The sequence below is a fragment of the Peromyscus californicus genome, unplaced genomic scaffold (genome assembly GCF_007827085.1).
Source record: "Peromyscus californicus insignis strain IS unplaced genomic scaffold, ASM782708v3 Scaffold_4__1_contigs__length_199733344, whole genome shotgun sequence".
Classification (NCBI taxonomy): Eukaryota; Metazoa; Chordata; class Mammalia; order Rodentia; family Cricetidae; genus Peromyscus; species Peromyscus californicus.
The window spans coordinates 1,827,011-1,852,442 of record NW_026294562.1 but is presented as its reverse complement, the minus strand read 5'-3'; the positions used below and the strand labels follow the sequence as shown (position 1 = coordinate 1,852,442).

Below are 25,432 nucleotides of genomic sequence, written 5' to 3'. Positions count from 1 at the left end.
AAAATTTGGTGGTGACTGATTTATGTACTCATTGTATGCAGATGATCTGGCAAGAACCATGGACCTCTCCCGGAGCCCAATATCTCTACCCTTCATCCATCTCTGGCTTTGAATGCTTTTGTTTCAGGCCCACCCATGAGAAGGAAGGAGTGAGAGGTTATGGGTGAAGAAACATGAAATGCAATCTCTTCTTCTAGTCTAGGATTGGTATGATTTTGTTAAGCAAACTATGCCCCAGCTTCCTTCTTGAAGCTTTGTGGTAAAGGCCAAGCATGTCACATGGAGATTGCCAAATGCATACCCCTAGAGCCTGTCTCAGGTTTCCCATGACAGTTCCCTTGCCTGGCCTGGGAATTTGGATTTTGACCAAACACTTTGGGCACTCCTGAACGAAACGTTGCTCTGGCAGGTTGAGGACTCCAGGCCAGTTCCTCCTTCCTGGCCTCCCTCTTCTACCAGAGGGTCTTACGCCTGGAGCCTGGCTGGAACTCAAGGCAGCTTTAGCCTCAGAGGGAAGGGTCAGGAGCAGGACACTAGAGCAAGGACAGAGCTGGTGTACAGGGGAGCTGTGCCCGCTTTTGTCGCTAGTAGCTAGACCGGAGCGAGCCCTCTCAGCCACCTGGGTCACCGCCCTTGCTCCCGGGGACAGGGCAGAGGCAGGCTTGGACCTCTCTCTGGACCCAAGTGTTTGCAAGGAAGAGGAGAGGGGTGAGAGGGTGGAGGAAGGAAGGGGAGGTTTGAAACAGAGAGGGTGGATTGAGGGAGGGAGGGACGAGAGGAAGAGGGAAGGAAAGGGGAGGAGGAGGGAGGAGGAGGGAGAAGGGCAACACGCTGAGAAAAGAATCCTCCCACAGAGAAAGACCTCTCCCATTCCCAGCTCTTGCTTGTGCTCGGCTCATCCCACAGACCTCCACCTGGATCCACCCTCATCCTCAGGACCTCAGGAAGTGCTTACACTGTCCTTTTGTCCTAAAGTACCATTGTCCTTACCTTTCAGGCTGGTAAGCTGAGGTGTAGCTGAGGTGCCCAAGGCCATGTTGACTTGTAACAGTGGAGATTGGCTTGGAACCCTGCCTGGCTCATGTTCATACATTGATCCCCGCCGTCAGCTCTCTCTGCCCACTGTGACTAAAGGACAGATTCGATGAACAGAATGGCTCTCCTTCAACCTGGAGCAGCTGTAGATGCACGGGAAGACCCTGGGATGTACCCGGATCCCAGTGCATGGCAGGGGGGCTGCTTGGGTGTTGGAAAGAGTGGGACCTGGGGGTTCTGCCCTGCTGAGGAAGACACCCAGGGTCAGTATCCTGGCTCAGCCCACAGCCTCACTGACAGGTTTATGACCAAGCTTTACAGCTTCCAAGCTTAGTCACTGGCTGAAGTCAGGCTGCTCAGAAACAAACACATAGCAAAGCTGTGACCCAGCCACCCAATCTGGGAGAGGCGACCCACCCTGGGCAGAACTGGCACTGGGGAGGCAGCAGGCTGAGGTCTGGTGCATTTGCGGTGAGCCACATACTTGTCCTTAATTTTCCTTGTCTTTCCTTTGAAGCACTGAGGGTATAAGCAGCAGATGCCTGTAGCTACCTGAGACAACCTGACACTTACCAAGAGTGTGGGATGTTCTGTCCCCTAGGCCTCCCTTGGGAACTCAGCCTGAAGCAGGGAGGGGAGAAAGAAAGAAAGAAAAAGGAAGAATTTAAGGTCCTTCTGGCTTTCAATTCATTAGCAGAGAAGAGGCCAGGCCAGGATCCAAAACAGTTCAACCCAAATTCCTTTTCCCCTGGCTGCTCTTTCCCCATACATGGCCTCTATGAAAACCCGACCTTCCCAAATCTCCCTATTTGTGACCCATTGCTAAATGTGACCCAGCACTGCAGCCCTCCATCTATCTGGGTTTGCAGCAAGCAGAGATAGGGAGCCATCAGTGGCTTCTCTGCCCAACTGAGCACAGTCGGGATAAATAATACCACTTGGGAGCAGCCCTTCCTACTGTCTGGGGCTTCAAGGACAAGGAACTTCCCTTGCTTCTGGCTGATCCTGCAGTCACCTTATATCCCTGTCCCAGGCTGGAGAAAGGATCAGGAGCCCAGTTAGCAGGAAATGTTTGGGGAGAAAAACCTCCAGGGAGCCTTGAACTTGCCTGATTCCTTTGGGTTATGGCTTAGTGCACATGGGTCAGGCCCTGAACACTCAGTCTCCAGTTCCCTACCTGACTCATCCAAGATCACATCACTGCTCATTTGCCCAGGGGACTGAGTTGCCCATCCCTGACCTCCCACCTTCCCCAGATCTCTTGCTGGGGTGAGGACACCACACCAGCCCCTTGCAGCAAATAACAATCATATATTGCTCTCTTTGGGACTTTCGCCTCTAAAATACAGTCCACTTCTTTCACTTCCCTTTTCCCCCTTTCCCAGCATGCACTGGTGTTTTTTATGGTAAAATTACTCTTGACTTTCATCTCATTGTAGTGTAGTAAAAGCTGCTGTGATGCTGCTAAATGAGGACCGGATGTTCCCAGACATGAAGGCAAAGAGCGTCATTGGGAAGTTTGTGACAGGGCTGGTTGAGTCTGTGCACTGGGAAGCTCTGAGATCTAGGGGACAGTTGTCACTACGTCACATCCAAATTTACATGACACATGTGTGTGCATCATTGCGGGGTTTTCCTGAAGCAGCAATAAAACCTGTACTTAGGATATTAGTTCCAGAGTGTGCTAGATCTAAATCCCAACTATGCCACTTACTAATTTTATGATGTGGGCCAATATGTAAGCCTCCAAGTCTACAGCTGTCAGATGTGAGAGAAGAGTGCCTGCCTCTCAGAGTGGCAGTGTTTCAAAGTATATTGGTCAATAATGGCTGTGTAACCACCAACCATCCTTTCTCAGTAGCATACAGTAACGAACGAGCATTTGGAAAATTTCTGAATCTTGGCCAGACTATTCACCACTTCAAACTGATGGTCTGGGGGACTCAAGCCCACTTGTTGAGTCTCACATAGCCCAGGGCTCTTCTGACAGCAATGACGAGACACGGAAGAGAGTCAATGCCAGTGACTGCTCAAGCACATTTCAAGCCCTTAGGGCACCTTACATACTTACATTCCATTGACTAGAACAAGTCCCAAGGCTGAGCCCAGGGGTAGAAACAGGGGCATGCACTCAGTCCACCAGCAAGACGTGGTGAGGGTGAGGATGTAGAGGTGAAGAACCAAGGATGATGCTCAACTATAGAAGAAGGTTCAGCTGGTTCAAAACCATGGTTCAGTTTCTGGCATGTGGCTGGCACTTAGGAAAGGGGACCCCCATCACTGCTGGGCTTCTTGTAGTTCCTGCAGAATATTTGCCTCAGACTCGTTCTGGGTGATAGACTCTAGGTCTCACTCTGCATTGATGAAATGTCACCAACTTACTACCACTGCTCTCTTGCTGCTCTCCTTCCTTCTGCTTTCAAGTCATGAACATTCCATAGCCTTCTCTCGTTCTCTGCACGCTACCTTTAAACTTCGTCCTCCCCTCCCACATAACTTTTACAATGTTCATGTTTTACATTTGTGTGTGCATATGCATACGTACATATAAATTTAAATCTATATTCTGCATATGAGAGAAAACTTGATGTCTTTCTGAGCTTTTATTTCTCTAGCATAATGGTCTCCCTTTTCCTACAAATGTTTTGATCTAATTCTTTGTTGCAGATAAGCAAAGTTGCATCCTGCAAATGTACTGCATTTTCTTTCTCCTTTCATCTGTTAATGTACCTCTGGGCTAGTTCCATACCTCAACTATTATGCACAGTGCAGCAGTAAATATAGAAGAGCATCATTAGCTTCTTTTGGGTGACATCACAGTTCCCTCTGACAAACCAGCGAGGGAGTTCCAGCAGCAGAACCCTGAATGTTGATGGCTGAAGTATGAGTAACACATGTGTAGTACTGGACCACGAAGGGGATACTGGTGAGCCTCGTATCCCAGCTTACTTAGTAATGAGATGTTGATCCCATGTCACAGTCTCCATGGGATATTTTTTACTTCCCATGTGTTTTAAGGCATATTACCTTGAGAGCATTTCTTTAATGCCAGCCTTGCTGGGTCTTATGAAAGCAAGACCTTTGTCTTTGTGAGTCAGCCAATACCTGTGCTTGGTACAGCCTCTACACCTTCATCTGGGGGGTGACAAAGACATACCCATTGAATGCCACTGGTCTCAAGTGAAATGTGAGATAATAAATGCCTTAAATAAGTTTTTGGGAAATATGAAAAATGTGGAAGAAAGTATGGAATGCCTTCCAGATGGCCTGGCTTGGGTACATGCAGCTATCTGTCTGTCTATCTATCTATCTATCTATCTATCTATCTATCTATCTATCTATCAATCAATCATCTATCTTCAGTGATCTACCCTTAATTTCTGCCATTGGGTCCTTGAGAATATAGAGTCCAGATGTTTAAAGCACACCTGTACTCCCAGATTCTTTTCTCTTCCCAGTTCATCTTGGAGTTCCTCACTGGGCACTTAAGGTTGTATAAAGAAAGCCCTTTACTTTGAATTTCTCTTTCATGACCCCTTCTGTGCCCCTTGGTCCCTGTGACTCAGGCAGCCTTGCCAGCCACTGGGAACATATTGCCAATGTCTCATTAAAATACTGAAATCTCTCACCAGATGGTAAAAAGTGTGAGTCAACCAGACTATAAACCGGCCAGGAGCACTGTCCCCAGCAGCTCAGAAGAGGCGGTCATGGCAGAGAAGCCACAGCAGATGAGGGCTTAGAGGGGACAGACAGTGAGAGTGATGACAGACCTGCCAGCCACTCCAGAACAGCCAATGGAAGGAGGCGACAGCACCGTGGAGGGCAGGCAGCCCTGTGACCACGTTCCCAGCAATGATGTGTGACCAGAGTTCCAAGCAACCAGTGTGATAGGAATGGCCCTGTACGTGTTTGTGACAGTCCTCACACAGAGGGCCTCTCAAGCAGTGGAAGCCAGGAAAAAAAAAAAGAAAACTACCCATGAATGAGTTGCTAAGACTTCCAAGGACTCCGTGAATAGAACGTCTGTAATGTTTGTCTCAAAGAAGTACCGGTGTAAGTAATATATTCACTGCTTTTAAAAATTGTTCTAACAAACTAACTGGCAAAGAACTTAAGGTAGGGAAGATTTATTTGGGACAAAGTTTGAGCCCATTATGGAGGGGAAAGTATATGGAGTTCATGGCAGCAGGAACACATGGCTTCTCATATCACGGTGGTAATGAGCCTGTGGGGAGATAGTTGTGACAAAACCATGACAAGTAGCTTCACCAGCATAGAAAACAGAAGATTATAGTCTCTACAAGGCCCTGATGGGTGCATTAATCAATGACTCACAGCCTGGGTTATCTGTCCTTTGTGCATGCCCTCACCCTGGCCTCTGCCCACAGGCCTTCCCAGTGTCTCCTCACTGCTCTACCTGCCCCTGCCCCTGCATGAGCCTCTGGCTACCATGGGGCCTCCTGTGATATAGAGCTGAAGTGTTTTCATGCTGTACCCCTCTTTTCCCTCCTTGAGTCCTGTGATGGCTGACTTTGTGTATCAACTTGACTGGCCACTAAACGCCCAGATATGTGATCAAACACCATTCTGAGCTTTTTCTTTGCATGTGTTTTGCAGAGTAAAGCAGATGGCTTCCTTCACGCAGTTTGGCCTGTTCTAGCACCTTGCAGGACCAAGTGGGTCTCAAAGGTTGGCAGTCTTGGAAATAAGAGGCAAGCCTGCTGATTGAACTTTATGGTGACTGGATCTGATCTACCTCTTGTTGAGTCTTGGGATTTGGGAACAGTGTTCTGGATTTTGTTCTGTGGCTCTCCTGGTACGTAGTTGCAGCATGAATCTTAGAGAGTCTTATTAATAAAATCAAACCCGGGGCCAGTTACTGGGGTGAAATGCTGGAAGGTCAGAGAGACAGAACAAGCCACAGCTACCTCACCTCGCTGAATCCTCAGCTGGTCTTGTTTCCTCAGACTGGAGGCCTCTGAGTCCTCATCCAGAATGGGTCTCAGTTGAACTGCTGCTCGAAAGCCTGAATGCTTAACCAGCCAAATGCTTAACAAGGCCAAATGCTTCTTGTTCCTGGTCCTCATGCCTTATATATCTTTCTGTCTTCTACCATCACTCCCTGGGATTAAAGGCTCGCTTTCTGGGATTAAAAGCGTGTGTTACCATGCCTGGCCATTTCCAATGTGGCCTTAAACTCACAGAGATCCAGAGGGATTTCTACCTCTGGAGTGCTGGGATTAAAGGCGTGAATGTCACCATTTTCTAGCCTTTGTATCTAGTGGCTATTCTGTCTCTGACCCCAGATAAGTTTATTAGGGTGCACAATATTTTGGGGAACACAATACCACCACATGTTGTGGGTGTGGTTGAGTTTTTTGTTAGCTTGGCACAAGATAGAGTCATGTGAGAAGGAACCTCTGTTGAGAAAATGCCCCTATAAGATTGGCCTATGGGGACATTTTCTTGATTAATAACTGAGGTGGGAGGGTCCAGGTTACCGTGGGTGGTACCATGCCTTGGCAGGTGGTTCTGGGTGGTATAAGAAAGCAGGCTGAGCAAGTCACAGGGAGCAAGCCAGTAGGTAGCATGGCTTCTGCTTCAGTTCCTGCCTCCAGGCTCCTGCCAGGTTCCTTGTGTTCCTGGGCTTCCCTCACTGATCTCGTGATTAGGATGTGTAAGCCAAATAAATCCTCTCCTTCCCAAGTTGCTTTTGGTCATGATCTTTATCACAGCAATTGAAAGCAAACTAAGAGAGTAGACCTCCAGTATCTGACTGGGGTAGTGCTGATCTCCCTGGGCTCCAGCCAGCTGGCTATGGACTCTATTCAGCTTCCTTAACTGTGTGAGGTGAAGAGATAACTCTCTCTCCTTCCCTCTCTTCCCCTTTCTTCATTCCCTCCCTCTCCCATACACATATTAATCCTGTCTCTGGGGTACTATGGCTCAAACAGCTCTGTTTGCACAGCCTGCCCATTGTGCCTGCAGCAAGCACTCCTTGGTGTTCAGCAAGGGCCCCCAGACCTCCTGTCCAGGAAGCCATGCTTCAATCCTCATATTTTTGCTGCGTTCTCCTGTTTTTGTTGCCTCCTCATGATGTTGCCAGGCTCAAAGAAGTATCCCTAAATGGAGGGTGAAGTGGTCACTGCCTGCGAGCCCCACCTGAGTCACAGGGAGAAACCCACAGGGGCTGAGTGGCTGGATTTGGTGGGTAATAATTTATGTTGCTTTTCCCAAAGACTAGAAGCCGAATGTCAGGGCTGCTAATCCATCTCCTTGTGGCTCCCAGATCAACCCACAGGATTAAATTCAGAATTGAAATGCATCAGTCATTCTGGACAGGAGGGCTCAGCAGGTTTAATCTTTCTTCAGGAAAAGACCTGCTTGAGAAGGCGGTTGGGATGGGTACTGTTAGGGTGCTGGTGTCTGCGGCAAAGTGAGAGATAGGGTCCCTGTTACTCCAGGGCTTATTAAGGCATGGCAGCCTGTAGGAAGCCTTCTTTGAAGTCAGGGGCCCTGACTCCTGCCCACACAGCTTCCACCTCCCTTAAGCCTCACGTTGGTGGCTATCTGTTTTCTGTCCTTTTATCCTAGGAAGTTCTATGTTCCCAACAGATAGAACATGAGATTTCCAAAGGGATCTAGGAGGGAAGGCTCTTATGCAATTTCTCAGGCCAAAGCAGGTGCCCAGTATATAACTCTAAACCTAGGGCAGCCCGCAGGAAGGATTCCCTCATAGTAGGATGTAGTGGTACGGAGTGGTTAATTCCAAAAGGGCTGTTTAGGTCCAAATCCTAGCTCTGACTCTTGTGACTGTGGGGCCCAGGCAAGACACTACTTTGGAATGTCTTATGGTTGTCTATGAGATGAGAAGGATAGTGGTTCCTGTCTTTGAGGGAGGTTCCAATTAAACCGGTAACACTTCAAGTGATTAAAATCACAAGGCATAGGGGCAGGTATTTAGACTGTGGTGCCTATTATGAATAATTGTGACCAGTGATAGGCAGGCCCTGGCACTTCTGTTAAATGAGATAATATGTGTGTAGTGTTATCCGGAATGGGATATAGGGAAGTTCTCTGAATTCTCCTTCCCTCTTCTTCCCTTATAGTTGACTTAGAGATACCAGACTCAACCTTAAGTAAGAAAGCTGTGAGAGTGAAATCAGCAGAGGAGATGCTCAGAGAAAACATGGCCTTATCTCAAGGGGCCTCATAGATAGGGGTAGCCCCATTTGATCTCAGTATCGGAAGTGAGACCATTGCCCAATGTCAAGCCTGCTAATGGTTCTGGGCACTGCTGGCCCCACAGAACTGGCTGCCCTTCACATCATGGTTCCTAGGAAGAACTCATACAGTAGACCCCCAGCCGCCATACACAAGCCCAAGGTTACCTCTGTTTTCATTTTCTCCAGCTCAGAGTGAGCACCAATCTCCCTCCTGACCTGGAGGCCACCTTTACTTCCCTTCTTTTTTTGAGGCCTGGGGTACTTGATTGGGCCATGGGGTGCCTGGATCCATGGCTGGCCATTATCCTAGGTGTGTTTATGGAGAGACAATTATTTAAATTGGTAGGCAGAGAAGAGCAGATGATCTTCCTTGCGGTGGGTGGACCTCACCCATCAATTGCACAGAACAAAAAGGCTGCTATTTTCTGGAATGAACAAGTGTTTCCTATGCTCGTCACCGTCACTTTTCTTTTGCTGTGATTAAACACTGTGGTCAAGGAAATTTATAGGAGGAAGAGTTTATTTGGACTCAGGGTTCCAGAGGGATAAGAGTCAATCATGGCAGGAAGCGTGGCAGCAAGAAGCAGGCGTGGTAGCAGGAACTGGATGCTGAGAGCTCACGTCTTCAAATGCAATCAGGAAGCATACAGTGGGAATGGGAAGTCGTGTTAGGCTTTAATCTCAAAGCCTGTCTCCAGGGATGCACTTCCTCCAGCAAGATTGTACCACCGAAACATCCCCAAACAGTGCCACCAACTGGGGACCAAACACACAAATGCCCAAGTCTGCGGGGACATTTCTTATTCAAACTACCACACTGCCTTATGGCCTTTGAACTTGCCGCTCAACCTGAAGACTGTGGGGCTTCACCTGCATAATCATGTGAACTAATTCCTTATAATCAATCTAGTCTTTCTCTACAGACAGCCTTTTGACTGTTTTTTTTTTTCTTCTGGAGAACTCTGCTGATCCAGTTCCTTGCTGAGGGAATCTGGGGTTCTCCTTATAGGCCCATAGCATCCCGATCATTTATCCCCCTGGCAAAGGAGCCCCTACAGCAGAGGCTTCTCCAAGGTGCCTGGGCTTCAGAGGGGCCCATTTTTAACATCCCTGTGCCAGGGATCTGGATACCCAGGCGTCCTGGGAGATCTGCGGGCATGCGTGGGGCACACTGCACATCCTTCCCCACTGGATACCCAGGCATCCCGGGAGATCTGCGGGCATGCGTGGGGCACACTGCACATCCTTCCCCACTGGATACCCAGGCATCCCGGGAGATCTGCGGGCATGCGTGGGGCACACTGCACATCCTTCCCCACTGGATACCCAGGCATCCCGGGAGATCTGCGGGCATGCGTGGGGCACACTGCACATCCTTCCCCACTGACTTCACTTACCAAGAGGACCCACAAACACAATAAGGAAAATCCAGCAGCATACTTTGACCTGCTACCTGGTGCAATCCCCTGCAGGGGCAGCAATAGGGCCATTAAGAGAATGGTGACCTCAATTCGGAAACAGTGTTTGTTGAGTTGAATCTCCAGCCAGCTCACTTTCCTCATACGAGTGGGAATTATATTTGGATTACATTTTCACAGCACTGAATGCGTTAGAGGGTTTCTGCTTTTTGTCTCCAGACAGGGGACATAACCTTCACTGAGGCGGTCTGCGGGGACCTGGACAGCTGGTGTAGCGCAGAATGCTGGCTGACCGCAGGGGATTAGGGCCAAACACAACCCATTTCGCACTGAAAATAAGCTGATTTGTTTTTTGTTTTTAAATAAGCCTTATTAAAAACTGGCTGTCACTCATGTAGGATCTGTGGAGAGCGTCACCGGGCGTGGATATGACTTTCCAGGCTTGGCAGCCAGCAAAGCTGCTTTTAATCATCACCCCTTCTTGCTACAAGCTCAGGAATCTTCCAGAAAGTTTAACTACCCAGGGCCAGAAACTATAATCTTGTTGGTGGTTGGGTATGGGCAGCTGTGGGCCCAACTTTCCAGTTGCAGGGACATTGTGTGCCTGCTGGTCGACTGCCCTTCTCTCTACAGCCTTCAGCCTTTTTGTGATCACTTATGGCCATGGCCTTTTCCATCACACACAACTTCCCAGTGCAATGACCTCACCTCATTCCTCCATTCCCATCCTCTCCACCAGAGACTCCACCTGCATTTTAAAACAGGCCAGCTGCAACCACAGGGTATTTGGTTGGTGTCTGAGAGACCTACAAAGTCAGAGCTATTTCTTCCCTGTCAGTCTCTCAGAGGTGTGAATGGTTCTCCTTGGTGAGTGACACGTGATGATACATATAATGATGGATGACAGTGTCTTCCCTCTGGGCTGATGGCATGCATGTTTGAGCATTTCTGTACTAGACAGACCCTAAATTTTAGAAACATTGGGGGCATTCTTTTAATTCTTTGAAAATTTCACACAATGCATTTGAACATATGTGTGCCCCTAACTCCCCTTCTTTTAACCCTCTCAATCTTCCTGTTGCTTCCTACCCAAATTTGAGATTATTTGCTGTGGAATATTTGTTTAACTATGCAAAGATATTCTGCATTTGTTTAACTATGTAAAGATGTGTTGCATTTTCTTATGTTGCAGAATATTTGTTTAATTATGTAAAGATGTGTTGCATTTGTTTTTGTTGTAGAATAATTGTTTAACTATGTAACTATGTGTTGCATCTGTTTAATTACATAAAGATGTGTGTGGGTTTTTTTTTAACTCTTTGCTCTTTGGGGGCCCACCACCCAGCTCCAAAATAAATACATGGAGTCTTAGTCTTACTTGTGAATGTCCAGCCTTAGCTTAGCTTGTTTCTAGCCAGCTTTGCTAACTTAATTATCCCGTCCACCTTTTGCTTCTGGGCTTTTACCTTTCTTTATTCTATATCTCTTTCTTTCTTATTCCTCGGCTGGTTGTGTGACTGGGCTGCTGGCCCCTAGCATCCTCGTCCTCTTCTCCTTTTTATTCTCTTGGCCTGCCAGCCCCGCCCATCTCTCTCTCCTGCATAGCTATTGGCCATTCAGCTCTTTATTAGGTCAATCAGGTGTTTTAGACAGACACAGTAACACAGCTTTACAGAGTTAAACAATTGTAACATAAAAGAATACAACACATCTTTAAACTAATATTCCACAACAAATGTGTTGGTTTTACCTTGCCTACCTAAGGCACCTGGTTGGTCTTATAAAAAGCTGAATGGCTACTAGTGAGGGAGGAAGTGTAGGCAGGACTTCTACACAGGGCAAGTTAAATACAAGGAGGAATTTAGGTTGGGGCGGGGAAGAGACACCAGGGAGACATGTGGGGGGGACAGACAGACACAGAGGAAGCAGGAAAGTAGGACATACACAATGAAAGGTAAAAAAAAAACCAAGGCAAGACATAGATGAATAGAAACAGGTTAAATTAAGTTAAAAGAGCTGGTGGGTCAAGCCTAAGCAAAGGCCAAGCATTTATAATTAATAATAAGTCTCCATGTCTTTATTTGGGAACTGGTTGGCAGCCCAAAGAAAATTCCAACTACAATTGTTTCTACTTCTTCTTCATTCTCTGTTGATCCAGTTTGTGTTCATATGAGCCAGTGCAATGGCCAGGATGTATTATCAGATTTTTGAAAAGCAAGTTTCAGGATATGTACTATAGTTTTGTCTGGTAGGGAGGGCTGGGAAGCTGGTAGGTGAATGTCTATTTATAAGCAACCCCCAAAAAAACCCACAAAAAACCAAGAAAATAAAACCCACCAATGATGTGCAATGACAGTAATCCTCAGACGGGAAGGACTAAGAGAGGGGAAAGCCATAGACGCATTATGGATATGTTTACTAATGTAATACTTCATATGCTATGATTTTTTTTGTGTCCATGTGTGGAGAAAACTCTAACTTGTTCTGGGGAGAAGCTACTGTTCTAAGCAATGGGGATTATGTTCTGGGGCTCTGTGGATGCGTGTGGATTCCTAGGGGTCAAAACAGGACACTCCACTACCCAACTCTCTGACCCCCTAATCCCCAAGAAGTGCCTGCTGCTCCACACAGGTGTAATGTTGGAGGTAGGGTAAGTGTGAAAGAGGGCACACTCACATAGGTGTAATGTTGGAGGTGGGGTAAGTGTGATAGGGGCACACTTGCACAGGTGTAATATTGGAGGCAGGGTAAGTGTGAAAGAGGGCACACTTGCACAGGTGTAATGTGGGAGGTGGGGTAAGTGTGAAAGAGGGCACACTTGCACAGATGTAATGTGGGAGGTGGGGTAAGTGTGATGGGGGCACAGGTCCAGCCAGTCCCTAAAATCCTTGTATCTCACACCTCCATCCACATTGGATGCATGATGTACATGAATAAACAGGTTCGCAGAAGACTCAGCTGCTACAATCCAAACACTGCTGACTGCAGCCCTTTCCCTATTGGCTAGACATAATCTCTCAGATCACGTGAAGCTGATCCTTAGGAATTTTCCCTGGTCCACAGTCTCTATTCTCTCAGAGTGCTCCCTGCCTGAGCTTTCCAGGCTGAGCTCAAAAATGCAAAGTGACTTAGGAGCCCTAAAGGGCTCTGGCTAACCCTTTCTCTTAACCTGAACAGCTTTCCAGGCTCCTGGAGGTGGGCCTCCCTCTTTCCAAGGCACAAAAGCTTGCCTCTCTTTGCTCTGGAGTGGATTCTTCCTCAGGGATCATAGCATCTGGGTCAGAGTCTTCCTGGGGATGAGTCCTGCCCTGTGGGAATGAAGCTGAGCCCTGTCTTGGCAGGTGCCTCCATGGAGTTCTAGACACCATTATCAGAATGGCTTCCATAAATGTGTCCCTTAACATGGAGTGGGCCCACCCTAGGAGCTGGTAGTTAGGTGAGTGCCTGACCTGTGGCCCCTGCTTGGAGCATTGAAGATGGATTAAGTTTACATTCCCTAAATGTTTTAAAATATATACTAGTGTCTAGACAAGAATGGTGTGGGCTGGGGTGAAGGGAAACCTGACTATCATGGAGTAAGGGAGGCTCCTGAATTATGTTAGGAAATTTCCATGCTCACAGGAGAGCATAGAGCCCTTGGCTTCTTCATTCCAAACAGACAGGAAGCCCATGTGGGGCTCTGTCAGGGGATCAGTGTTGGGGTTCAGCCTTGACATATTGAAGGGTCCTTTGAAGGGGGAAGTAAGGAATTGGGAAATAATAGGAAGAAATATAGATGTAGATGAAGAGAAAGACGGAGACACAGGATAGTTTTGAGAGGGCCCTGGGTCAATACCCTGCAGCCTCAAGTTTATTCATAATGGGCTTTTTATACACTAGGAAGAGGAGAGGCAAAAGACCTCCCCCTTTTGAGATCAAAGCACAGCATACAACCAAGAGTAGACCCTTCAAAACACCTGGTAACCACGCCCCACGGCAAAGCATCTTGTGATTAGGCCGTGAAGTAGAAGACACCTGGTAACCATGCATACCTTTGCACCCTATTATGTAGCCTTGGAGACCAACATAAACTCTGAATCTCACCTTGAGTCAAACCACAAGTTGGAATCTTTGTGGGCTCCCATAGGGCTCCCTAGTGGGGTGATAGCCTAAGGACTCATGGGGTGGAAGTCTGCTTCCTCAGTGTCATGGACAGGGCTGAGGATCCCCTTGTTCTTCCTCCGAAGTAGTGTCCAAGGGTGAGCTACAAAGGGCACTGTCCCAAGGCCTCCGTTCTAGAGAAGGAGTGTGAGGTCTATGATGAAGAGGCTTCTGAGGTCCCTTATGTAGGTGGAAACAGGGCAGGGTTCAGAACGGGGAGTCCACTCTCTGCACTGCTTGTGAAGGTGAGGGATAATGAAAGGGTGAGCAAAGAAATCTGGGAACTGGAGATGGCTGGAGGTCCAGGCATCTAGCCTAAATGCTGTCTCAAGTCCAGTGACAGGAATGGCAGGCATAGGGTGGCATGTGGGTAAAGCGTGACATGGTATACCTGCCACTTGGTCCAGCTTCTCTCCCCAAACCAATCACAGAGCTAGCTGACTTCCTTGGGTGGTTAGGTACAAGATATTTCCCAAAATTCCACCTCCTTCCTCCCTTTCTTGAAACAGGGTCTCCCATAGCCCAGGCTGACCTGGAACTTATTATATAGCCAAGGATGACCTTGAACTTCTCTAGTCTTCCTACCTCCACCTCCTTAGTGCTGGGATTATAGGTGTGCCACCTGTCTGTGTGGTGCTGGGGTTTGAACCCAGGTCTTCCTATATACTGGGCAAACGCTCTACTACATGAGCTACAGCCCAAGCCCATCACACTTTCATATTTTAGACAGATGTATTTTACAGAGAAAAAAATTCAGGGATGTAAGCTCCTTTGTGTATGATAGCATTGTGTCACTTGTGGGTCTACTGGCAGTCAGCACTGGGTAGGCATGGCCCCCGGCCAAGCAAGCAGGCTATACGTTGTGACTTCTAGTATTTAAAAAACCAGGGGGCATGAGCCGTCTGGATTCTAAGGAATGAAGGAGGCTAAGGAATGGAATGGGAGGTGTAAGAGTAGTTACAACCAGACAAAACCAGACTTGGAAGACTCCAGTGTGGGCAGGCATAGTTTTCTTGTACATAGTTCTCTTGTACAAGTGTGCAACCTGGCAAGACCCTCTGCCCCAAACATACCGAATTTGTTCTTTGGGTAGAGTTTCTAGCAGTAGTTACAAGACCACACCTCATGCAAAGGGCTACCCAAAAGGGACAGCTTGGTTCATGCTCTTGTCCTGCCTGAGGGCTTTGCTCCTCCTAAGATTTCTGTTGTGGATGAAGAGTTTTACAACCTGTTCCTGCTGATGTGGAAAAGGGGCTCATGGTGACCAGGAAGCAGACGGTTCCAACAAGAGCACATGGTTTAAACAATACAAGACAGAATTTAGTTTTCTCTTTTAGATGAAGCAAATTTGGAGACAAATCTAGACTCCAGAGTAACTCAAGGTCATCCCTAAGAAGCAGCCCTTCGTGGTCCAATACAGCTGCCTAAAGATCTGTATACAGTTCAAGTCATGTATAAAGTCTGTATAAAATCATGTATACAGTTCAAGCAAAGGCATGTATTTGGGGCAGAGTAGGGTATTCCTCTCTGTGATCCTCTCTGGAAGTCATTTGTGATTTGTTTCACTTGCATTTCATTGTTTAGAGTTTATCACAAGGCTGCACCTAGCTGCAGGGAAAGCTGGAGAGTGTGTAGTCTTCGGGTTTTTATTTGTGTGTGTGTGTGTGTGTGTGTGTGTGTGTGTGTGTGTGTGTGTGTGTGTGTGTGTGTATTAGGGACTAGGTTCAAGGCTGTGCACATGCTGGTCAAGGGCTCTACCACTGAGCTATATCCCTAGCTCTCTGTTTGCTTTTTATTTTGAGACATGGTCTTACCAAGTTGCCCAGGCTGGCAAAGAAATCACAAGTGCTGAACTGAATCCTGACTAGGAGGATGTGATGCTGCCGGTGGTGAATCCGGTGGTGATGGAGGGAGGGTTCTTGACAAAAAAGGGGCAGGAGCTAAAGTAATAGTGCTAGGGGACAACATGCCGTGGGGGTGGGTGAGAAGCAAGCTCAGTACAGGGATGAGGGTGGGACCCAAGTGCAGCTGACCTGTAAAACTCCTTGAACGCTGGGGAAAAGAGTGACTTTTCTACAAGGCACAAAAAGGCCCTAGAACTGACTGAAAGCCTCTCCAGACCGCTAGTTTGTGGCCCCTTCCTAGAGCACTGTGAGCCACGGAGTTGGAAATGACAGCGTTGTGTTTTCGTCCCACTCTGGAGATAGATGCCTGAAAGGTGTTGGCAAGGCCAGGCTCCTGCTGAGGACGTGGGGATGGTGTCTTCATCGCCTCCACCTTTTGATGGTGCTGAGCAAGTTCTGGCACTCCTTGGCTTGCAAACACATCACTCTAGTCCCTGGCCCTCTCGGGCATATGCTTTTTCTTCTCCACTTTGTGCGCTCCTGTACACGCCACCCTTGTGTCATGAGGACCCTGGATATTGGGTTAAGGCTTCTGAATCTGGAGTGCCTGGTATACTTGATTATATCTGCCCAAACTTCCCTAGGAATGAGGCCAAGTCCTAGAGCTGGGAGCTTCAACTCAGAGGGACACAATTCAACCTAGAACTGCACTTTCCCTCATAGGCTTAAGCTGGAGCTCCCCCAGGCCACGGAAAAGACCCCAAGCTCACACTAGATTCCATAGCTCTAACCACTGTGAACCAAAAAATCCCATTTCTCTCTAATGTATTAGCTTTTCATTGATCTACTGCCCTTCAGTTCAGGGCCTGACAAACACACACTGTTTTCCTACTGACTCTTAGCCAGGTATGCAGTGGAGAGCTTAGCCAGCTGGCAAGGAGCACACCTGGACTACGGAGGCTGGTGGGGATGTAGCCAAGGTTTCCCCTTCAATTTCTTCTTTCCCTAGCCATGGGGGCTCATCGGGCAAGAGTTGGATGATGGGCTGGTTCTGCAGCTCTGGAGCCCATGGCTACCTACTTCTCTGCCTTGGTCTCTGTGTCTAGTTGCCACACCCTTTTCAACACTGTGTGTGTGTGTGTGTGTGTGTGTGTGTGTGTGTACATGTGTGTGCACCCATGTGTGCATGCAAGTGCAAGTATACATGTATGGGAACATTTGAAAGCCGGATGTCAGCCTTGGGTGTTATTCCTTAGGAACCCAGGAGCCATTTACTTTCATTCTGCTGTTGTTTGTTTTGGACACAGTGTCTCTCACTGGGCCCTGGGCCTTACCAATTGAACTAGGCTGGCTGGCCAGGGAGCCCCAAGGATCTGTCTGTCTCTACATTCTCAGTGCTGGGATTACAACTGCTTATCATTACGGCTGGATTGCTACATGGTTCTGGGGACCAAACTCAGGTCCTCATACTTGCTGACTGTGGTGGGGGTGGGGAATGTTGATGCCCCAGCCAGCAGCAAGATTTCCTTCTTGGTGCCACATCAGTCCCCTGCTGTGTGTCTAAGCTGCGTCATTTGCTAGGGCTTCTGGGACACTGTTACAGTCTAGGTGTTTAAGCAACAGGCATTTGTTAGCTTGGTTTGGGGGTTTGAAGTACAAGATCCAGGTCAATAGGACTCCTTCTTTTCAGTCTTCTGTTGGTAAGAGCGTGTGGGTCCCTTGCCCATCCCCAGCATCTGCCATTTCTTAGTTTGCAGAAGCATTGCCTAGCTCTGCCTTACCCTCATGGGATGCTCTCTTCTTGTGCATGTGCCTGTTTCCAAGTTCCCCTTTAGGTGTCCAATCCTATTGAGTTGGAGTCATTACTACTTCAGTATGACCTTGTCTCACCTAATTATATCTGTTATGATCTTACTATGACCTTGCTTCTGAATAAGCTTGCTCTGAGGTACTTGACTCTTTGAACTTTGAACCAACTCATAATAAGTCAACCCTTAAAGGGCTTAGAAGTCTCACCTACTCCAGGAAGCCCTCTGTGCTCTCCACTCTACAATTCCTCTCTCTAGGACTCCCTCTCACAGAGTGTCCTAGGTTGAGCATGACTCCTCAGCTTGTGTGATGTGTATGCTAGCTCCTAAGGGGCCTCACTCTGGAGCACAGCACAGGCTCTTGGACCTAAGTACAGCCCAGCAGAAGCTACCCCATTTGATGTGATTAAGAATGGAGGGAATATGGCAGTGTGAACATGGGAAAGGAATGCTGGCCACCTGCAAGTCCCAGCATACACTGGGCAGCTGAGTTGTGCAGGAGTAGCAAGCCAAGGTCAAGCCTGGTGTGGGTGAGTAAGCTACATAGGGCATTTCCTGCTCATCAAACAGGCAGCCTTGGCCCTTGCACTGAGCGATGCAGACTACCCAACCTCCTGGTGGAGTATATTCTCAACCGTCATCTATGCTAGGACCATCTCAAACATTTCTGTGTGTTTCAGGTGTCAAGGGAAGTGGCCCCACAGAGCCATTGACAGGAATTCTGAACCCTAGAGGGGACTCCTTTGGACCCTGGGTTCAGGGAAATAGGGTTATCTTTAGAATTATGTAAAAGGAACATGATAGGTCCCAAGCAGAGACTATCAGACATGCCCAGAAAACTGAGGCCCTCAGAAATGTGCAGGTACACGTGTGTAGACAGGGAGTCCCAAGAAAGAGGAGACACTGCCTTTTCTTAACAAGACAAAGCTTGACCAAGTTAAGGCCAAGTTAAGTTTGACCTTCCCCAAGGTGAGAGATTAGGCTGGCCTTTGCTGCAGGGGTGTCTGGTCAGGTCATCTTATGTAGGGTGATTGATGCTTACTCTTACTGGGGAGGGCTGAGGTAGGAGGTGGAGATGATGCTCCCGAAGCAGCCACATGGGCACAATGTCAAGGCATGGGTCATTATCACCAAGATGCTGAATTAGATCACATCTGCTGTGATTTTGTGTTAAGTTGGAGATATACAGAAGTATGCCCAAATGGAGCTGGTATCCTCTGAGGTTTTGCTACTTATCTAAGTGTGTCCCACGGGTCTGCAACATCGACCCTGACTAGGGGTGGCCTCTTCTAAATGCAGAGTCTTAGGTCAGGCTTAGGGAGTCGTTACTTACTGTTCCATAAGACCTGGGACAGACATGTATGCTATCAAGTACACTGAGAAGCTCCAGCTGGGTCTTCCTTGAAGGAAAGTCCAGCTCTTAGGAGTTGCAGAACATGTATCCGGTAGCTGACCAATGGGGCAAGGCTTGAGGGCAGTCCCATTCTGCCTCTTCTTGCCTTCTTATGTTTCTCCTCTGCCACTCATCACCAACCTGTTTTTTCTTATGAGACACATCTCTACTATGTGGGGAATGGACGGAAACAATGTTCATTTTCTTGTTTTCTGAAAGAGCACGTTTTCGTTTTCATGAGAGCTATTGTCAAGGCAAGTTCTACTGCAGGGAGTTTATCAGCCCTCTGCTTCTGCCTGGTGAGTACTAGCCCAGGTCCCAGCATGTATTCTCAGCCTTCTAAAGCATCTGGCCCCCTCCTCCATGCCTTGTCTCATCCTCCAATTGTGCAGAGCTGGCACACGGGCATACCTGGCCTTCCTTTTTCCTGTCTTTCCTACTCTGGAGAGAACTTAGCATGTCACCAGTGGCAGTAAAATCCGATGACAGCCCAAGAACTCCTAAATCTTCCAAATTACCACCTGAGCTTCCTCTAACTCTGCTTCTTGGCATGCCCAAACCCAACCTCGCTGGGATCCAGACCCAGTATGCACCCCATTGTCTGCATCTCCAGATGCTTCTGGGAACTCTAGTAGGACTCCTGGGTCCACCTCCTCCTGGGGCACCTTCCCAGAGTAGGTGGAGCTAAGGAGTGGGCTCAGGGTGGAAAGTGAGCACTGGCCTGGAACTCTCCCAAGCCCAGCTCCTGGCATCTCCACTGTCCACTTTGAAAACAAGCTAATCAATGGAGAATTGCAGTGAATATTCTACTGGACTCCCCAAGGGGACTGCCAGGTGGCATCTAGGCACTAACTCCTTTTCCAAGCACCTTTGATCTCTGCATGGAATTGCAAAGGAAAGGCCAAATTGTCCCTGAGCTGTAGAAATTAGGCCTGTGTCCCCAAGTTCAAGTTGAGCACAAGCAGTTGGAACCCTGGTGTCAACTATGGCAGAGAAGGAAGCATCAGGAAACTTCTCAGCTTGATGATGACCTGAAATCCTGACTGGTTTGTGTCTCCAGGATTTGTCAAGAGCTGTGTTAGACCCAGACCCTAATGATGGTCCCTTACTCGTCCTGGGTGGAAAAGCCACCACCTGTTCCTTATGCTTTTGTATTTTAAGAGAAGACCCTTTTGTTCATGTGGGGAGACACTCAGCCCTGTAAGCACTCATTTCTTGCATAAGAATCAACACTTCTTCACATCTCCTCCCCCATTACCAGATGCACATTTAATTACACAGCAAAGTCAAGAAAAGTGAATCAGGCAGGGTATGGATGGATTGGAGGGCTGCCAAGCTCATCTCAGCCCCTTCTCACACTGTCTTTAAAAGAAAAATTATTACATTTAGTGTGTGTGTGTGTGTGTGTGTGTGTGTGTGTGTGTGTGTGTGTGTGTACGGGAGTATGTGCAAGTTTGTGCGCGTGAGGAGGGAAACAGAAGGCCACTCAGATGAGTACCCTATGGAATGCACTATACAAGAACCATTTACAAGTGCTCAGATAGGGTATGGGGACTCCTAAGGTGTTAGGAGTGTCTAGAGCTGGTAACTCATTATGGGCCTTGAGGGACAAGGGGGGGAGAGAATTACCTGAATCTGGAAGGAAACTGTTATGAGGAAAGGTGATCTTGAGAGAAGCTGGGGAGTGGTGAGTGCAGTCAATCTGAGACAACTGGAGAAACAAGACAGAGGAAGAACAACCCATTCTCACCCTTCTGCCCTGTGCCATCTGCCCTGGCCTCCACTGGCCAGATTAACCAGGAACCTGTATGTGGTCCACAGGGAGAAGGAGTCTTAAATATGGTATTCAGGAAGAGGAAGGAGCCTCTAATGTGGTCTACAATGAGAGGATGGAGCCTACAATGTGGTGTACAGAGGGCAGTTTCACAGGATAGAGAGCCAATTAAAAGGGTCAAGACTGGATGGGGCTGGTAGGCTAGGCCACTGGGTAAAGGTGTCTGCTGCCAGTACTGAAGACCTGAGTTTGATCCCTGTGTTCCACGTGGTAGAACTGGCTCTTGCAAGTTGTCTTTAGATTTCCATGTACCTGATGTAGCATGTGCACACACACACACACACACACACAAAAGCATGTACATGCTCATTGTATAATTTTCTTTTAATGACTGGGTCAGGAGAGCTTGTGAGAAGCTTGGTGACATCTGAGCTGAACTTCCATCCATCCTGTCTAGTTTCCTTATTCCTTTTTCTTGACACTGTAGCTGCTTGGGGGTGGGGCCAAATGGAAGGACTGTAGGCTGTGCTCTACCGGTGGTACATGGGGCCCCAAGCCCCTTTCTCTTCTCTTCCCGCTCTCTCCTTTGATTCCATCAGCTGAGCAGTTTTTGTCTGCCACTAGCTCTGACATAATAAGCTGCCTCGTCATAGGCTTCCAAAACAATGGGGTCAACATAGACTAGAAACTACAAAGCTGTGAGCCAGAATAAACCTTTTCTCATATAAGCTGATTATATTAGTTATTTTGCTACAATAATGACAGTCTGACTAGCACAATCATCGTGTGTTGTGATCATTATTATACAATGCTTAGGAATTTCATCTGCCAACTCAGCTGGAAAGATTTTGGGGACAGAGGTTGTATCTATTATGAGATTCCCTCCATGGTCCTGGGTTCCTCCTTTGCAAAACATGGTGCATTTGTGTGTATATGTGTATCTGTACATGTACCACTGAGGTAATGTTACAATAGTGGGTCTGAACTGTCAGATCTCAGTGATTTTTATGTGATGGTTGTTTTTTCTCCTGTTCACATTCCAGCTATCTTGATCCATTTTCTCTTGCTAAAGTGAATACCCAAGACTGATAATAAAGGGACAATTTTGATTATGCATGGTTCTGGAAGCCAGACATCCAGAAAGAGAGACCCAGCATCAGCCTGGATCCTGGGGAGGTAGAGGGACAGAGGAGATCATACGGCAGAAAGGGAGAAAGCAAGGCAGTGGAGTGCACTTTTAGAACCAGCTAGTTAACTAGCCCCCCTCAGTACGGTCAACCTGCCCCTGGCTGGCAGAATGGCACAGGCCCTTCTGAAGGACTTGATTGCCTCCCAGAATCTCTACAATGGCCACCAAATTTCACATGTGGCTTTGTGGCTGGTTGATTGCAAAGACTTAAAAAGATATCCTGAGTGAACACTAACTCTCAGGATGTCTAGGGACTTTGCACAGTGAGAACAGAGGGATGAGCTGGCCTGCCAATTAGATGGACATGCATGACCTCTGTGGGGCAGTAACCATGGCAAGAACCACACATGGCAATAATTTGAGAGGCTAGCAGGCTCCTTACCTGAGCAAGAGTGTGGAGTAGTTTAGCTCTAGGATCTCCTTGGGGTCATTTTATGGCCTCCCTGTTGGCTCTCTCAGTGATTCAGATTCTGATCAACCTGCCAGGAGAGAGTGAAAGCAGTCAGTAGCCTGGCTGTGAATGCTGTGTCTGCTAGGACAGAGAGTGTGGAACCCAGAAGGAAGAAAGCGTGAGGCAGCTGTATTTCCTTACCCGGGACAGTCACCGTCAGTGTCCTGCCATCTTCCTCACCCCTTCAGCCTGCAGCTCTCTCTTCATTGATTTTTAAGTTAACGTGCCAATCATTCATTCACTCTTATTTATCAAACACATATATCTTGAGCTCTGCATTGTGACGTCGTGATTGAATACATGGACCACATGCCATACAATGCCCTAGATTGTTGTTAAAATTCAGCAGGCAGAAATAACAGGAAAACTTCCAAACACTTAGACATCACAGAGCACACCACTGAATCATTCATGGGGCCAAAAAAGGAGTTTCAAAAGAAACGAAAACTGCACAGAACTCTGGGCACAGCGACTGCAGTGCCCAAGGGAGTGCTCATGGCACGGAAGGCTGAGATTAGAAAGGAGGAACACTTTAAGCTGGTGATCAGGGTTTCTCCCCATAGGAAACCAAAAAACAGTGGGCAAAAGCACCCCAGAAGGAAGCAGAATAAAGGAAACCAAAACAGGAGCAGAGATCAGGAAAACCAATGAAACAGAAAGATGGTTCTTAAAAAAAGACACATCTCTAGCAAGACTGACACAAAGTGAAAGAAAACACAGGGGCTGGACATACGCCTCAGGGTTTGAGAGTGCTCACCCCTCTTCCAGAGGGCCAGTGTTCAGTTCCCAGCATACATGTCAGATAGCTGACAACCATCTGTGACTCCAGGTCCTGGGGACCCGTGCCCTGTTCAGGCCTCACTGGGTACTCATGTATGGGGCTCTTTTTTCTTCAAGTTCATGGCCCACTTAGGGCATGTAACAATTGTATTACATAATTACACACCCTCGGCAAAGCTGATCGGGGATCTTAGGAATGCCTCTCAAACAACAATACTGGTTCCAAGGCAACTTCAAGTGCTGCAGAACAGGGTGGAGTTCTCAGAACAAAGATACAGCCTTTCTCACCTTTCTGCTGAAATGAAAGCTGCCAGAAAAATTTCAAGGTCTACTCTGAACCCCCAGGTCATTATTTAAATATTTAATACAACAGCAGAAAGATCACTTAAAAAAATCATCTGTATGTGTAGTGTCTATCTGTGTGTGTGTGCGTGTACACATGTGAGTGCATGTGTGCTCATTTGTGAATGAGTGTGGTCATGTGTGTAGTGGATAGCTATCTTTTTTACCCTTTTCCACCTTACTTTATAGTGTTTAATTCTTTGAGAATGTCATACAATGTAATGTGATCATATCTATCCCCTCCCCTCCACCTTATTTTTTAAGACAAGGTCTCCCACTGAACCAGGAGCTCATCAATTGTCAAAACTTTCTGGCTAGTCTCCACCCTTTTATGCTAGGGTGATAGATGTGCACAACCATGCAGGGCTTTTTAACATGGATGCTGGGGATCTGAACTCAGGTCCCCATGCTTGCATAGCAACAAGTTACTGATTGAGCCATCTCCCAGGCCCTTTTATGCTAGGGTGATAGATGTGCACAACCATGCAGGGCTTTTTAACATGGATGCTGGGGATCTGAACTCAGGTCCCCATGCTTGCATAGCAACAAGTTACTGATTGAGCCATCTCCCAGGCCCAGAAAATTCACTTCTTATCACAGTGAGCGATTGACCTCTCAATGGTGGTTTTATTCTCATACGTTCAGCCCCAGGGCCCCTGGGTCATTTTCCCAATGGCCATGCTCACTTCCAGACTTGAAAACTTTCATGTCCTTCTATACACTTCTTTTACCGGTGGTAGCAAGATACAGAAGCATGTTGGGCCAATGTCAGGAGCACACAATCTATTCTCAAAAAGCAAAGCAAATGCAAGCATAACGGCTTCTGCCACCTGTAACCCAAGACCTAGATGGATACCCCCACCCAAAATCAAACCATATGATATCATCTTTTTTTCTTTTGTTTTGTTTTTTGTTGTTGTTGTTTTTGTTTTTTCGAGACAGGGTTTCTCTGTGTCATTTTTGGTGCCTGTCCTGGATCTCACTCTGTAGACCAGGCTGGCTTCGAACTCACAGAGATCCGCCTGGCTCTGCCTCCTGAGTGCTGGGATTAAAGGCATGCACCACCACCACCCAACCCCATACTATATAATCTCAAAGAAAAACAGTCAGTGGCATATCCCTCATTGTGCAATGGCACCAATAGACTAGTGGATTGAAAGCTCCTTTGCCTACGTGTGTGCGTGTACGTGTGTGTGTGTGTGTGTGTGTGTGTGTGTGTGTGTGTGTGTGTTTATGTGCCTGCAGAGTTCCGAAGAGGTCACTGAATCCCCTGGAGTTACAAGTGATTGTGAGTTATTTGATATGGGTGCTAGGAACTGATCTCTGGTCCTCTGGAAGAGTAGTTAGTACTCTTAACCCCGGAGCAATCTCTCCAGTCCCTCACTTGAAGTTGATTACATCTAGAAATAGAATTGTGCCTGTTCCTTAAATAAATGGATGGATGGATAGATGATGATAGACAGATAGATAGATGATAGAAGATGACAGATGATAGCTAGGTAGATGTTAGATAGATAGAAGATAGATGATAGAATATAGATTGATAGATGACAGATGATAGATGACATGATAGCTATATAGAAGATAGATAGATGATAGATGATAGACAGACAGACAGATAGATGACTCTGAGGCTGACTTCCATCCCCAGTCTTGTTTCTGTTCTTGGGTCTCCTTCTCCCAACTTGAACAATAGCTCAGTTGGTACAAAAGCAGCAGTTTATCTCCAAATCTGAGAAAACCATTGCTCTCTCTATTGTGTGACCTGCACTTATTCTGTGGTGAAGACAGGCTGACAGGCCAGGCATTAACCTCAAGGAGCTGTTTATCAAATGCCCTGCTAGAGACTTCAGGCTCCTCCCAGCCTTGCATTGTTACAGACGACATTAAGGAAAACAAACAATAGCACAATCGCTCTCCTTTTTAAAACGATGGCCCTGGATCTAAAGAGGCAGAGACTTGAAATCTAGAATAAACTCTCAGATCAGGGACTGGAGGGTCATGCAGGATGGGAAGCGAGGACTTCCTGCGC

The 25,432-nt window shown here is 47.4% G+C and overlaps 1 long non-coding RNA gene across 9 annotated transcripts in view; it reads right to left on the bottom strand.

The window, feature by feature from the left end:
* Nucleotides 1-25,432, bottom strand: part of LOC128124890 (uncharacterized) — a 72,884-nt gene that overhangs the window by 4,680 nt on the left and 42,772 nt on the right. For 8 of the 9 annotated variants that reach the window (XR_008223038.1, XR_008223033.1, XR_008223035.1 and 5 more), the window contains 3 exons: nt 22,210-22,306; nt 1,609-1,656; nt 991-1,128 (listed from right to left, as the gene is read on the bottom strand). This is a non-coding gene — a long non-coding RNA (uncharacterized LOC128124890). Of the gene's footprint in view, nt 1-990; nt 1,129-1,608; nt 1,657-20,493; nt 20,576-22,209; nt 22,307-25,432 lie in introns of all 9 variants that reach the window. The other variant, XR_008223036.1, reaches the window with a different exon arrangement.